The sequence below is a fragment of the Dermochelys coriacea genome, chromosome 27 (assembly GCF_009764565.3).
Source record: "Dermochelys coriacea isolate rDerCor1 chromosome 27, rDerCor1.pri.v4, whole genome shotgun sequence".
Lineage (NCBI taxonomy): Eukaryota > Metazoa > Chordata > Testudines > Dermochelyidae > Dermochelys > Dermochelys coriacea.
In genome coordinates this window covers 551,437-567,445 of record NC_050094.1, presented here as the reverse complement: position 1 = coordinate 567,445, position 16,009 = coordinate 551,437, and the positions used below count along the sequence as shown (strand labels likewise).

The 16,009-nt window shown below is 48.2% G+C and overlaps 1 protein-coding gene across 1 annotated transcript in view; it reads right to left on the bottom strand.

The window, feature by feature from the left end:
- The window catches only part of ARHGAP27 (Rho GTPase activating protein 27), a 77,432-nt gene extending 61,423 nt beyond the window's left edge, over window positions 1-16,009 (bottom strand). The window contains exon 1 of the mRNA XM_043503235.1: window positions 15,187-16,009. The gene's annotated coding sequence lies outside the window, so the exon portion shown is untranslated. The remainder of the gene's footprint in view (window positions 1-15,186) is intronic.

Genomic DNA, 16,009 nt, shown 5'->3' with positions numbered 1-16,009 from the left:
AACATGGGGAAATAGTTTTACTTTGTGTAATGACCCATCCACTCCCAGTCTCTATTCAAGCCTAAGTTAATTGTATCCAGTTTGCAAATTAATTCCAATTCAGCAGTCTCTCGTTGGAGTCTGTTTTTGAAGCTTTTTTGTTGAAGGATAGCCACTCTTAGGTCTGTAATCGAGTGACCAGAGAGATTGAAGTGTTCTCCAACTGGTTTTTGAATGTTATAATTCTTGACATCTGATTTGTGTCCATTCATTCTTTTACGTAGAGACTGTCCAGTTTGGCCAATGTACATGGCAGAGGGGCATTGCTGGCACATGATGGCATATATCACATTGGTAGATGCGCAGGTGAACGAGCCTCTGATAGTGTGGCTTATGTGATTAGGCCCTATGATGGTATCCCCTGAATAGATATGTGGACAGAGTTGGCAACGGGCTTTGTTGCAAGGATAGGATCCTGGGTTAGTGGTTCTGTTGTGTGGTGTGTGGTTGCTGGTGAGTATTTGCTTCAGATTGGGGGGCTGTCTGTAAGCAAGGACTGGCCTGTCTCTCAAGATCTGTGAGAGTGATGGGTCGTCCTTCAGGATAGGTTGTAGATCCTTGATGATGCGTTGGAGAGGTTTTAGTTGGGGGCTGAAGGTGATGGCTAGTGGCGTTCTGTTATTTTCTTTGTTGGGCCTGTCCTGGAGTAGGTGACTTTTGGGTACTCTTCTGGCTCTGTCAATCTGTTTCTTCACTTTAGCAGGTGGGTATTGTAGTTGTAGGAATGCATGATAGAGATCTTGTAGGTGTTTGTCTCTGTCTGAGGGGTTGGAGCAAATGCGGTTATATTGCAGAGCTTGGCTGTAGAAAATGGATCGAGTGGTATGATCTGGATGAAAGCTAGAGGCATGTAGGTAGGAATAGCGGTCAGTAGGTTTCCGATATAGGGTGGTGTTTATGTGACCATCGCTTATTAGCACCGTAGTGTCCAGGAAGTGGATCTCTTGTGTGGACTGGTCCAGGCTGAGGTTGATGGTGGGATGGAAATTGTTGAAATCCTGGTGGAATTCCTCAAGGGCTTCTTTTCCATGGGTCCAGATGATGAAGATGTCATCAATGTAGCGCAAGTAGAGTAGGGGCATTAGTGGACGAGAGCTGAGGAAGCATTGTTCTAAGTCAGCCATAAAAATGTTGGCATACTGTGGCGCCATGCGGGTACCCATCGCAGTGCCGCTGATTTGAAGGTATACATTGTCCCCAAATGTGAAATAGTTATGGGTGAGGACAAAGTCACAAAGTTCAGCCACCAGGTTAGCTGTGACAGTATCGGGGATACTGTTCCTGACGGCTTGTAGTCCATCTTTGTGAGGAATGTTGGTGTAGAGGGCTTCTACCTCCATAGTGGCCAGGATGGTGTTTTTAGGAAGATCACCAATGGACTGTAGTTTCCTCAGGAAGTCAGTGGTGTCTCGAAGATAGCTGGGAGTGCTGGTAACGAAGGGCCTGAGGAGGGAGTCTACATAGCCAGACAATCCTGCTGTCAGGGTGCCAATGCCTGAGATGATGGGGCGTCCAGGATTTCCAGGTTTATGGATCTTGGGTAGCAGATAGAATAACCCAGGTCGGGGTTCTAGGGGTGTGTCTGTGCGGATTTGTTCTTGTGCTTTTTCAGGGAGTTTCTTGAGCAAATGCTGTAGTTTCTTTTGGTAACTCTCAGTGGGATCAGAGGGTAATGGCTTGTAGAAAGTGGTGTTGGAGAGCTGCCTAGTAGCCTCTTGTTCATACTCCGACCTATTCATGATGACGACAGCACCTCCTTTGTTAGCCTTTTTGATTATGATGTCAGAGTTGTTTCTGAGGCTGTGGATGGCACTGTGTTCTGCATGGCTGAGGTTATGGGGTAAGCGATGCTGCTTTTCCACAATTTCAGCTCGTGCATGTCGGTGGAAGCACTCTATGTAGAAATCCAGGCTGCTGTTTCGACCTTCAGGAGGAGTCCACCCAGAATCCTTCTTTACTGACCGCTATTCCTACCTACATGCCTCTAGCTTTCATCCAGATCATACCACTCGATCCATTGTCTACAGCCAAGCTCTGCAATATAACCGCATTTGCTCCAACCCCTCAGACAGAGACAAACACCTACAAGATCTCTATCATGCATTCCTACAACTACAATACCCACCTGCTGAAGTGAAGAAACAGACTGACAGAGCCAGAAGGGTACCCAGAAGTCACCTACTACAGGACAGGCCCAACAAAGAAAATAACAGAACGCCACTAGCCATCACCTTCAGCCCCCAACTAAAACCTCTCCAACGCATCGTCAAGGATCTACAACCTATCCTGAAGGATGACCCATCACTCTCACAGATCTTGGGAGACAGGCCAGTCCTTGCTTACAGACAGCCCCCCAACCTGAAACAGATACTCACCAGCAACCACACACTACACAACAGAACCACTAACCCAGGATCCTATCCTTGCAACAAAGCCCGTTGCCAACTCTGTCCACATATCTATTCAGGGGATACCATCATAGGGCCTAATCACATAAGCCACACTATCAGAGGCTCGTTCACCTGCGCATCTACCAATGTGATATATGCCATCATGTGCCAGCAATGCCCCTCTGCCATGTACATTGGCCAAACTGGACAGTCTCTATGTAAAAGAATGAATGGACACAAATCAGACGTCAAGAATTATAACATTCAAAAACCAGTTGGAGAACACTTCAATCTCTCTGGTCACTCGATTACAGACCTAAGAGTGGCTATCCTTCAACAAAAAAGCTTCAAAAACAGACTCCAACGAGAGACTGCTGAATTGGAATTAATTTGCAAACTGGATACAATTAACTGAGGCTTGAATAGAGACTGGGAGTGGATGGGTCATTACACAAAGTAAAACTATTTCCCCATGTTATTTCTCACCCCACCCCACCCCCCACTGTTCCTCAGATATTTTTGTTAACTGCTGGAATAGGTTTTCCCCCTTCCCCCCCCCCCCCCCCCCCCGCTGCTGGTGATGGCTTATCTTAAGTGATCACTCTCCTTACAGTGTGTATGATAAACCCATTGTTTCATGTTCTCTGTGTGTGTATATCAGTCTCCCCACTGTATTTTCCACCAAATGCATCCGATGAAGTGAGCTGTAGCTCACGAAAGCTTATGCTCTAATAAATTTGTTAGTCTCTAAGGTGCCACAAGTACTCCTTTTCTTTTTGCGAATACAGACTAACACAGCTGCTACTCTGAATACTCCAGGTGTGGCCTCACCAGTGCCAAATAGAGGGGAATAATCACTTCCCTTGATCTGCTGGCAATGCTCCTACTAATACAGCCCAATATACTGTTGGCCTTCTTGGCAACAAGGGCACATTGCTGACTCATATCCAGTTTCTCGTCCACTGTAATCCCCAGGTCCCTTTCTGCAGAACTGCTGCTTAGGCAGTCAGTCCCCAGCCTGTAGCGGTGCATGGGGTTCTTCCGTCCTAAGTGCAGGACTCTGCACATGTCCTTGTTGAACCTCATCAGATTTCTTTTGGCCCAATCCTCCAATTTGTCTAGGTCACTCTAGACCCTATCCCTATCCTCCAGCGTATCTATCTCTCCCCCCCAGCTTAATGTCATCTGCAAACTTGCTGAGGGTGCAATCCATCCCATCATCCAGATCATTAATAAAGATGTTGAACAAAACTGGCCCCAGGACTGACCCCTGGGGCACTCCGCTTGATACCGGCTGCCAACTAGACATTGAGCCGTTGATCACTACCCATTGAGCCCAACAATCGAGCCAGCTTTCTATCCACCTTATAATACATTCATCCAATCCATACTTTTTTAACTTGATGGCAAGAAGATTGTAGAAGACCTATCATAGATTCATAGATTCTAAGTCAGAAGGGACCATTCTGATCATCTAGTCCGACCTCCTGCACAGCGCAGGCCACAGAATCTCACCCACCCACTCGTACGAAAAACCTCACCTATGTCTGAGCTATTGAAGTCCTTAAATCATGGTTTAAAGACTTCAAGGAGCAGAGAAGCCTCCCTCAAGTGACCCATGCCCCATGCTACAGAGGAAGGCGAAAAACCTCCAGGGCCTCTCCAATCTGCCCTGGAGGAAAATTCCTTTCCGACCCCAAATATGGCAATCAGCTAAACCCTGAGCATATGGGCAAGATTCACCAGCCAGATACCCAGGAAAGAATTTTCTATAGTAACTCAGATCCCATCCATCTAATATCCCATCTCAGGGGATTTGGCCTATTTACCCTGAATATTTAAAGATCAATTACTTACCAAAATCCCATTATCCCATCATACCATCTCCTCCATAAACTTATCAAGTAGAATCTTAAAGCCAGATAGATCTTTTGCCCCCACTGCTTCCCTTGGAAGGCTAGTCCAAAACTTCACTCCTCTGATGGTTAGAAACCTTCTTTTAATTTCAAGTCTAAACTTCCTGGTGGCCAGTTTATACCCATTTGTTCTTGTGTCCACATTGGTGCTGAGCTTAAATAATTCCTCTCCCTCGCCTGTATTTATCCCTCTGATATATTTGTAGAGAGCAATCATATCTCCCCTCAACCTTCTTTTAGTTAGGCTAAACAAGCCAAGCTCCTTAAGTCTCCTTTCATAAGACAAAAAGCTTTGCTGAAGTCAAGATATATCACATCCACCGCTTTCCCCATATCCACAAAGCCAGTTATCTCATCATAGAAGGCAATCAGGTTAGTCAGGCATGACTTGCCCTTGGTGAATCCATGTTGACTGTTCCTGATCACCTTCCTCTCCTCCAAGTTCTTCAAAATGGATTCCTTGAGGACCTGCTCCATGATTTTGCCAGGGACTGAAGTGAGGCTGACTGGTCTGTAGTTCCCCGGGTTCTCCTTCTTCCCTCTTTTAAAGGGGCACTATATTTTCCTTTTTCCAATCGTCCAGGACCTAAACTTTAGAGATTAAACTAACTAGAGACATAAAGGGTAACAAGAAAACATTCTACAAATACATTAGAAGCAAGAGGAAGACAAAGGACAGGGTAGGTCCGTTACTCAATGAGGGGGAAAAATAACAACAGAAAAGGTGGAAATGGCAGAAGTGCTAAATGTCTTTTTTGTTTTGGTTTTCACCAAAAAGATTAGTAGCGATTGGACATCTAAAATAGTGAATGCCAGTGAAAAGGAGGTAGGATCAGAGGCTAAAATAGGGAAAGCACAAGTTAAAAATTACTTAGGTAAGTTAGGTTTCAGAGTAGCAGCCGTGTTAGTCTGTATTCACAAAAAGAAAAGGAGTACTTGTGGTACCTTAGAGACTAACAAATTTATTAGAGCATAAGCTTTCGTGAGCTACAGCTCACTTCATCGGATGCATTTCGATGCATTTGATGCATCCGATGAAGTGAGCTGTAGCTCACGAAAGCTTATGCTCTAATAAATTTGTTAGTCTCTAAGGTGCCACAAGTACTCCTTTTCTTTTTTAGATAAGTTAGATGTCTTCAAATCACCAGGGCCTGATGGAATGCTTCCCAGAATACTCAAGTAGCTGACTGAGGAGATATCTGAGCCATTAGCAGTTATCTTCACAAAATCATGGAAGATGAAATTGATTCCAGAGGACTGGAAAAGGGCAAATATAGTACCAATCTATAAAATGGGAAATAAGGACAACCCAGGGAATTACAGACCAATCAGCTTAACTTCTGTACCCAGAAAGATAATGGAGCAAATAATTAAGCAATCAGTTTGCAAACATCTAGAAGAAAATAAGGTGACAAATAGCAGTCACCAAGGATTTGTCAAGAACAAATTGTGTCAAACCAACCTGATAGGTTTCTTTGACAGGGTAACAAGCTTTGTGGATGGGGGGAAGTGGTAGATGTGGTATCTTGACTTTAGTAATGCTTTTGATACTGTCTCATGTGACCTTCTCATAAACAAACTAGGGAAATAAAACTTAGATGGAACTATTATAAGGTGGGTGCAAAACTGGTTGTAAAACCATTCCCAGAGAATAGTTATCAGTGGTTCACAGTCATGCTGGAAGGGCATAATGAGTGAAGTCCTGCAGGGATCAGTTCTGGATCCGGTTCTGGTCAATATCTTCATCAATGATTTAGATAATGGCATACAGAATACACTTATAAAGTTTGCGGACGATACCAAGCTGGAACGGGTTGCAAATGCTTTGGAGGATAGGATTAAAATTCAAAATGATCTGGACAAACTGGAGAAATGGTCTGACATACATAGAATGAAATTCAGTAAGGACAAATGCAAAGTACTTCACTTAGGAAGGAACAATCAGTTGCACACATACAAAATGGGAAATGACTGCCTAGGAAGGAGTACTGCGAAAAGGGAACTGGGGGTCATAGTGGATCACAAACTAAATACGAGTCCAGCTAGTGACCATTGGATCATCCTTCCTCTCTTAGAGCACTGCACTTCTCAACAAGCTGCTCAAACCCCCTTAACTCTGTCCCTTGCCAGTAACTACCTCCCCCAAAATCCAGAGGTTGCCTGCTCTTGTGACTTTTATCTTGCGTATCATGGTGTTTGGTGTTAAAGCCTCACCTCCCGGAGTCCTGGGATTATGGGAAAATCTCTGCTTTTTAAAAAAGGGACTTTTTAGTCCTCATAATTGTGGAGAAAAGCTTGAAAACATGGCCCATGAGCCCTGTAAAGACTCAGAGACCAGAAGAAATACAAAAAGGACACAAAATGTATTATTTTTTAAACACTCATGATCTTCAAGCCAATCTCATGATGTCTGCAGGCCTGATTCATAACAGGTGAGTGTCTGAGGCTGGCAGTGCTGATGATGCATTTCAATTGTGCATGTCTCTGATATTAAATGAGCTGCTTTGTCTCCACATTTGCCTTTCCTGTTTTCATGTAAGGGCTCGATGCCGGTACCCAGCCTGGACCAATGGAACCAAAGAGCACAGGACTGAGCCCTCAGTTACCTGAACATATGAGCTTTGGTTATGAAGGCACCATGTTAGGCTGTTTCAGAGTAGCAGCCGTGTTAGTCTGTATTCGCAAAAAGAAAAGGAGTACTTGTGGCACCTTAGAGACTAACAAATTTATTAGAGCATAAGCTTTCGTGAGCTACAGCTCACTTAATGCATCCGATGAAGTGAGCTGTAGCTCACGAAAGCTTATGCTCTAATAAATTTGTTTGTCTCTAAGGTGCCACAAGTACTCCTTTTCTTCATGTTAGGCTGTGTCTATGCTACAAACTTTGATCAACACAAGTTATGTCGGCCTCCAGCAACCAAAGTTTGTATATTGCTCGTGCGCATGCCTGGCTGCTTGCATCGACACTGCATGTACTGACCAGAAGCGCTGGTGTCAATGCAAAGTGTAGTGCACCACAGCTAGGTATCCCAGTGTGCCATGCACTGCTGTCCAGTGTGATATCTTTTGGGAACTTTTGCACTGTGGTGTAGGGTTGAAATAACTTGCCCAGGGATCTCTGGGAGCTCAGGGTCATGTTCTCAGCATGTAATTTTCTCCATCCCATAACGCCATCCATACCACATAAGTATCATGCCTTTTTAAAAATCCCACAAACTTGTAAAAAGAAAAGGAGTACTTGTGGCACCTTAGAGACTAACAAATTTATTAGAGCATAAGCTTTCGTGAGCTACAGCTCACTTCATCGGATGCATTTGGTGGAAAAAACAGAGGAGAGATTTATATACACACACACACACACACAGAGAACATGAAACAATGGGTTTATCATACACACTGTAAGGAGAGTGATCACTTAAGATAAGCCATCACCAGCAGCAGGGGGGGGGAAAAGGAGGAAAACCTTTCATGGTGACAAGCAAGGTAGGCTAATTCCAGCTGTTAACAAGAATATCAGAGGAACAGTGGGGGGTGGGGTGGGGGGGAGAAATACCATGGGGAAATAGTTTTACTTTGTGTAATGACTCATCCATTCCCAGTCTCTATTCAAGCCCAAGTTAATTGTATCCAGTTTGCAAATTAATTCCAATTCAGCAGTCTCTCGTTGGAGTCTGTTTTTGAAGCTTTTTTGTTGAAGGATAGCCACTCTTAGGTCTGTGATCGAGTGACCAGAGAGATTGAAGTGTTCTCCAACTGGTTTTTGAATGTTATAATTCTTGACGTCTGATTTGTGTCCATTCATTCTTTTACGTAGAGACTGTCCACTAAAACCCCTCCAACGCATCATCAAGGATCTACAACCTATCCTGAAGGACGAGCCATCGCTCTCTCAGATCTTGGGAGACAGACCAGTCCTTGCTTACAGACAGCCCCCCAATCTGAAGCAAATACTCACCAGCAACCACACACCACACAACAGAACCACTAACCCAGGAACCTATCCTTGCAACAAAGCCCGTTGCCAACTCTGTCCACATATCTATTCAGGGGATACCATCATAGGGCCTAATCACATCAGCCACACTATCAGAGGCTCGTTCACCTGCGCATCTACCAATGTGATATATGCCATCATGTGCCAACAATGCCCCTCTGCCATGTACATTGGCCAAACTGGACAGTCTCTACGTAAAAGAATGAATGGACACAAATCAGACGTCAAGAATTATAACATTCAAAAACCAGTTGGAGAACACTTCAATCTCTCTGGTCACTCGATCACAGACCTAAGAGTGGCTATCCTTCAACAAAAAAGCTTCAAAAACAGACTCCAACGAGAGACTGCTGAATTGGAATTAATTTGCAAACTGGATACAATTAACTTGGGCTTGAATAGAGACTGGGAATGGATGAGTCATTACACAAAGTAAAACTATTTCCCCATGGTATTTCTCCCCCCCACCCCACCCCCCACTGTTCCTCTGATATTCTTGTTAACTGCTGGAATTAGCCTACCTTGCTTGTCACCATGAAAGGTTTTCCTCCTTTTCCCCCCCCTGCTGCTGGTGATGGCTTATCTTAAGTGATCACTCTCCTTACAGTGTGTATGATAAACCCATTGTTTCATGTTCTCTGTGTGTGTGTGTGTGTGTATATAAATCTCTCCTCTGTTTTTTCCACCAAATGCATCCGATGAAGTGAGCTGTAGCTCACGAAAGCTTATGCTCAAATAAATTTGTTAGTCTCTAAGGTGCCACAAGTACTCCTTTTCTTTTTGCGAATACAGACTAACACGGCTGCTACTCTGAAACCACAAACTTGTGTGGCACTTTTTGGTGTCCAACATCTCTGACAGAGGCCTGGAGCTCACAGAGCTCGGCACTATTCTCATGAACGCCACAAACACAGACCGTATGATTCTCCCATATTTGCAGACCCACGGGACTTACTGCAACAATGGGGAACATGACAGTTGCTTGGAGGACAGTTTGCTGAGGGACGCAGAGAAAAACAATTTCAGGTTGTGGCTGGTGTTCACAGAGAAGCTGCTGGCAGCGGAGCGCCACTTCTGGGCTTGAGAAACAAGCACTGGCTGGTCCTGGACTGGTATGTTATGGTCTCCTGAGAATTCTCGATGAAACTTCCAAGGAGGTTTCTAGGGATGGCACTGGCAGCCATATTTCTTCCGACACAGGAGGACTGGACTGGCTGTGCGGTTAAAGGAGGCTTTAGAAGAGCACTTCAATGGTCGGCCACAGTAGTGTGCTCTGGGCTGGAAGCTTTGGGTGCTACTGGGAACTGTGTAGAACTTGTTCTACATTGGTAAATATGACTGAGTTTTCTTGAAGCTATGAATTGTGTGGTGCTTGCTGTCCAAGGGCTGAGTGCATTCAGTACCGCCGCGCATTCTGCAATATGTGCTGTGAAGTAATACAGATCAGTTTATTCTCCACAAATATACATTTACTGAGTGGCAAACCCAGGGCAGAAGAGTAACACGAGGCAATACAAAGTTTTAACATAAATGAACAGAACGCGACTTTAAAATTGGAAAGGCAACAAACAGTTCTGCGTGGTTCAGCGCACGAATGTAGTCCATTGTGGCTACACACACACGTGGTTCTCATAGGTGAATGAATATGAGGCTGGTTTTCTTTGCTATCCCTCGGCAGGGCGTGGTAGGGTACTGCTGCAGCCTGTGACACCACACAGTATGTTGGGGGATGTAAGGAGCTGCTACCATGAAGTTCTCCAAGGACTGCAAGGACCAGTAGGTCAACCAGGGTCTGCAGCACTTGGTTTGTTCCCTGAGAATCCCATTGTGTCCTGCCGCATCTCCCTCTCCTTGTCCTGCTGGAACTCCTGGGCCTTTCTCCTCTCTGCTCTTCCAGGCTGATGGACATATTGGTCCTCTAGACCCTTTGTCCTCCCCAGTCTTACTCCTCCTCTTCCTCAGGGTCTGGCATTCTGCGGGCCTGGAGGGGGATCGCTCAAGCCACAGCGGCAGCAGTTACAGAGAAAACGCACAGATGCCTCACTGGATTTACAGGCACAACAGAAAGGGGCAGATGCATTTCAGAACTCCCTGCCTTTATTCCCTAATCAGACACGCTTATTGACACTTCAGTTTTGCGGCACATCTGCCCAGCACCACTCTCCAGCCCCAGACATGGTGCGGATGGCCCACTAGGAGAAAGCGGGGAGGATTTTTGGTTGCATGAAACAATAAAGCGTCAGTGGCTGTAGCACGGGTACGAGTGCAGGCCAATGGCACTGCAAGTTGGCGCTATTTTCCTCAGGCGCCGGTGGCTTTAGCTGATCTCACTCCTGAGGGGAACAAAAGCACAGAGCCTGAAGTGTCCCGGGCACATGTGCCATTAGCCTGTGCACTGCAATGGTGCCAGCCGAACTTGCTACAGAGTCATGTGGGAAAGTGTCCTACTGTGGAGGAAGAAATAAGGCTGACATCCCTAGAAACCTCCGTGGAAGTTGCATCGAGATCTCTCAGGAGAACATAATGTAAAAACGACCACACTGGGTCAGACCAAAGGTCCATCTAGCCCAGTGTCCTGTCTTCTGACAGCGGCCAGTGCCAGGTGCCCCAGAGGGAATGAACGGAACAGGGTGATCACCAAGTGAGGATACAAGGGACACCCCCATGTCCATAACCCCCCGCTCCGCATGCCCCCACCCACCTGGCCCTACAGTGGAAAAGCAGATGCCCCCGCTACCTCTGTTTGTTATGCCTCCAGCTCTTCTCGTGCGAGTAAACAAGGAAAAGTCGATACTGGTGTCTTGTGAGTGTGAGGATGGGCCAGACGTGATCTTTATATTTAAACACTGTCAGGAGACATGCACACACAATCTTATCCAAGTTCCCTTCCTCAGCATCAGGCTCCTTCATGCTCGCCTGGAGGCACTGGCAAGACTGTGGCAGAGTCTCAAATGGGTCCTGGCTTGCGGCGGCTGGAGTACGCCGCTGTATCTCACCCCCCCCCCCCACTGTTCATGGCATTATTAATGCCCATATGGCATTGGGGGGCACCACCAGACCTATCGTTGGTCTCCCTGGCGAAGTTCCTTTACGTCCACGCGGCATGGCTGCTGGTCCCTGCCGTACCCCTTCTCCTGCCCCCCAGGCAAGCGGTTCAGAGCTGGGCCTGCCCAGCCTCTTCCCCTCACAGGCCCAGGAGATCCACCACTTCCTGCCTACTCCAGCTGGAGCGCGTCTAATGCCTGGGGCCGGCATGGTCGGCTGGGCAGTTGCACACAAGAAGGGGAGCTGCTAGGTGCGTGCGCCCCAGTGGGCAGTCGGGAAGAGGCAGCCGGGGTTTAGAGCGGGGGGGAGGTGCCCTCCAGACTCTGGTGTGGTCACCGTCACAGGGAAAGGGGTGTTGGGGGAAGCACATCACTGCAGCTCCCTGCTGCAGGACGGGGCTTGGTGCATTCCCAGATGGCAAAGAACGGCCAGACCCAGCCTTGCACCAACCTTTCCTGCTCCCCCGCGCCAGCAAAGGCATGGGTCTAGGGCATGCCTAAGGGGAGCTTTGTTGGAGCACAGCCGCAATGGGGCAGTCTGTGGCTGGTGGTCCCAGGAACGGGAGGAGCACAGAGATCGTGACCTTTTCCCTGGGCCAGGCCTGGGGACTGGCCTCAACTGCTACAGTGACTCAGTTGGGCATGTGGGCCCAAACCTGGCACAGGACCTGGGAAAGTGGCCAGAAGTTGCCTCACTTCCTGGGAGACCAACTTGAGACTCCCTGGGCTGCTCTCAACACCGCCCGACCTGGGGGCACTCAGCCCACTGCCCCCCTGCCATCAGTCAGCTGGGCCTGGGGGTGCTCGACCCCGCCCCCCACTGCCCCGGGCCTGGGGGCGCTCGGCCCCCTCTCCCACCATCCTGGAAGTGTCTGATGCTGGGTCCCCCAAAACTGAGGCATCTACAACTAGGTGCCAGTGGCAGCATCCCTAAGTGCCCTCGCTTTAAGCCAGCGCTCCCCACTGCACCTCCTACAGCTACGTGTGGTGGGTACTCAGAGCCTAGAGGTTCGGTCCCTGCTGAGCCCAGCTGTTCGGTGCAGCTGGAGCTGGGCATGGGGGCGGAATGCAGCTCGGTGACCTTTTCCTGCCCCCCATCCTGGGCTGGGTTGGTGCCAGAAGGTGCCAGTGTGCTGCAGAACTGTCGGCATGCGCCTCTGGCATCACTAGGGAGGATAGGGAGGAGTGGCAGCAGTGTAAATAAGATGATGAATCAAATTGGCCGCAACAGCTGTGGAGCTGATACATATGAAGGGCGAGCAGTGTTAGTCTGTATCCACAAAAACAAGGAGTGCGGTGGCACCAGCAGTGGTTTTTTACCCACGAAAGGTTATGCCCAAAGAAATCGGTTAGTCTTTAAGGTGCCACCGGACTCCTTGTTTTTTCTGGAGCTGACACAGTGATTAGTGCTTTGAATGTGGGTCAGAAAAGAGCCCAGTCTCCTGCTGTGTTCATCCAGCACCTAGCACAGCGAGGCCCAGGCCCTGACCGAGGTCTCGGAGTGCTGCGGCAATATCATCATGATGGGAAAATGGCATTTCATCCCTCCCATGTCACAATAAAGCGACATGTTCTTCTCGACTGCTGCCAGGGAAGCCAGCAAGGAATGCGGCCAAATCAGCCGTGAGATGGAGAATAAAACAAGGAATAGCCTAATGGCTTGATATGGCTCATTGGGGAACCCGGATGCTGTGAGCTGCACAGGTCAGCCCATCTCACAAGGGGTATTGCAGGACTGGAGGGACTCAGAGAATGATCGAGCGCCTGGGAAAAGTCTCTGTGCAGAGAGACTGAAACAATTGGGGTTGTTAGAAAGGAGACAAATAAGAGGGGACGTGATAAAAGTCTGTACATAATGACTGGTAGAGAAGGGAGATTGGAGCATCTGTTTTCCCTGTCTCATAAGAACGAGAGCAAGAGGACAATAAATTCCATTAAAATTCAAACCCTATCAAAGGAAATATCTTTTATGCACAAGATGTGATTAGACTGTGGAACTCTCTGCCACAGGAAGATGTTCAGGCCGAAAGCTTAACAAGATTAAAAAAGAATATGCAGAGTTAGAATAGTTAACGCTAACTAACATTTGGGGAGGTGTATTAAATCTCCTGGCTCATACTCGGACACAATCTCTGACTATCAGAGCCCAGGAGAACTCATGTGAGGGCAGATTATCCCCCCATCTGCTACTACAGGGTTCTTGCACCTTCCTATGAAGTGTCTGGTGCTGGCCACTGTCAGAGACAGGACACTGAGCGGGAGGCACCTCAGGTTTGACCCAACCTGGCAGTGTTTATGCCTGACACAGTGTCTGTGAGACGGTTTTCCAAGACAGTCCCATCTCTATTTGTCTCTCTGCCTTGAGGAGCCCGGGAATGGCAGACAGGCAAGCAGGGCCCATGCTAGCACCTCCTTTTGACAAGGAGAACAATAAAACGTGCACAAGAGAGACGCGATGCTTCAGGTGGGCTGCCTTTACTCTGCTCCCCCCTGCCGCGTTCTCCCTTTCACCAGATACTGCAGGAGATGGTGACCCGGCGTGCTCCAGGCATGGGGCTGCTTGGACCAAACGGAGCCCCACTGAATGTGGATCCAAGTAGTGGGACAGGAGGGACCACAGATCATCTCATTGGAGCTCCGCCACGAGCTAGGCCAGAGAACATGCCCCTGCTCCCCGGCAGCGAGCCTATGTTTGTCCACAGGAGCTCAGATCCAGCGCACTTGCTGGTCAGAGGCACAATCCTGCACTGCTGCCGTCACTGGGAGGGAGTTCTGTCCGGACCACAGCAGAAGCAGGGTCAGGCTCCAAAGCCGTGCCCTCCCCCCACCCCCCAGCCTGCTGGCTGCAGTGACACTGTCCAGGAGGCTGGGCTCACTGCACCCTTCAAAAAGCCCTTCCCCAAAGCAGGGAACGTCTCCTGATGGGTCTGAGATTTTCAGAAATGACTCAAGGGGGGGCCATGTCAGCCCCACGCTCCTGGTGCCTGACGTGAAGTCCCCAGGCCAGCCCAACATGGAGGCTTCTCAACAATTGCCCTGGCGGCTGGGGAGCTGAGCACAAGCATCAAACCTTTAAAAATCCTAGGATCAAATTCAGAGCCCGCAGCAGCCTGCAAACCAGTTTGCTACAGCACCTGCCATTCACTCGCGTGTCTCAGCTCCAAGTACAGCCCAAGATTAAATATGCCTGAACATGGCAACACTGAATAGACTCAAGCACATGCCCCATTGTAAAGTCAGACTATTATCCATGAAGCTGTCTGAATTGCTAACTGCAGTGAAACATTTAGCATTAGCTGCTCTGCAATTCTGTAATTATACAGTGGCTTATGACCGCTGACCTGGAAAACCATCAGATTTCATTTGGCTCCTATGTGTCAAATTCTTTCATAAAAAAGAAAAGGAGTACTTGTGGCACCTTAGAGACTAACAATAAATTTGTTAGTCTCTAAGATGCCACAAGTACTCCTTTTCTTTTTTGCAAATACAGACTAACACGGCTGCTACTCTGAAACTCTTTCATGGGAACTGCAGGGCGAATGAGAAACCGATCGTCAGGTCTGAGAGGAACTCCAGCTGAGACAAGCACACACTCTTATGGTCTCAACTCCACCAACAGCTAGTGATCCTCACCCGCTGCCTTGGAGATTACACTCCCTTCCTGACTTCGGATTCTCTTTCAAGAGCGTGAGGGAAATCAAGGCTCTGGAAAAGAGCTTCCCACCCCAAGAACTTTCCGAGAGTCATCCAGCAACCCAGCTGTTCATAACTCAGCCCCGCGCAGAAATGCCTGGTGCATTTACCTGCAGGCTCACATCTTGCTAGCTCCTCTCCAGCTACGTCGTACCAGTTTCAATTTTCTGCATTTCCGCGGCACTCTGGTGCCAGCTTTGCCGACTGCTTGAGAGCAGCTTACAGCCACCCCTATGCCTGCCGTGGCAGGAGCGGCAGAGGGAACCTGTTTCTGGCTGCGTGTGTTGGTGACTAAAGCTGGTCTCAACTTGCCTTCTGCTCGCTCCCTCGTTTCCTGTTGAACAATAGAGCGAATTCACAGAACCGAGATTCTCACCAACTTCCTCACATCAAGAGGATCTGTAGGTTAGAGTGGGGGAGATGACAGCAGTGCAGAAAATTCTTCCTTTAATCACGCTGCGCGCCTGTCCCGTCCCAGCACTGGGTCTTCCTTAGGAGACTGAAATTGGCCAGCCCCAAGAGAGCCGGTTTCCTTTGAATCCCATCAGACCCTCATCTGCTAAGGAGTACAAGTTTCTCTCCAGTTCTCGACACAACTAGACGTGATCACACTATATTAGAAATGCAGTCTGAGGACAGCACCAGACTATAGGGAAAATGGCTCTGATCCTCTGGTGTGCAATACATTTATTCCTGGTAACTCGGAGAAAACAAAAGCCCTTTGCAGCAATGGACAGCCACTCCCAGAATTTCCCTTCCTGCTTCCCCTCCTGGCATGTGGTGGGCATCTTGCAGCTTTTCCCTTCTCCTGGGAGAGGGGCCGGGGTGAGCAGGTCGGGAAGGGAAGGAGTTCCCCCAGGGGAGCAAGTTGTGTCCCATATCGCCAGGATTTGTGCAGGGCTTAACTGGGAGGGGGGGAGTTGGTGCCATTTT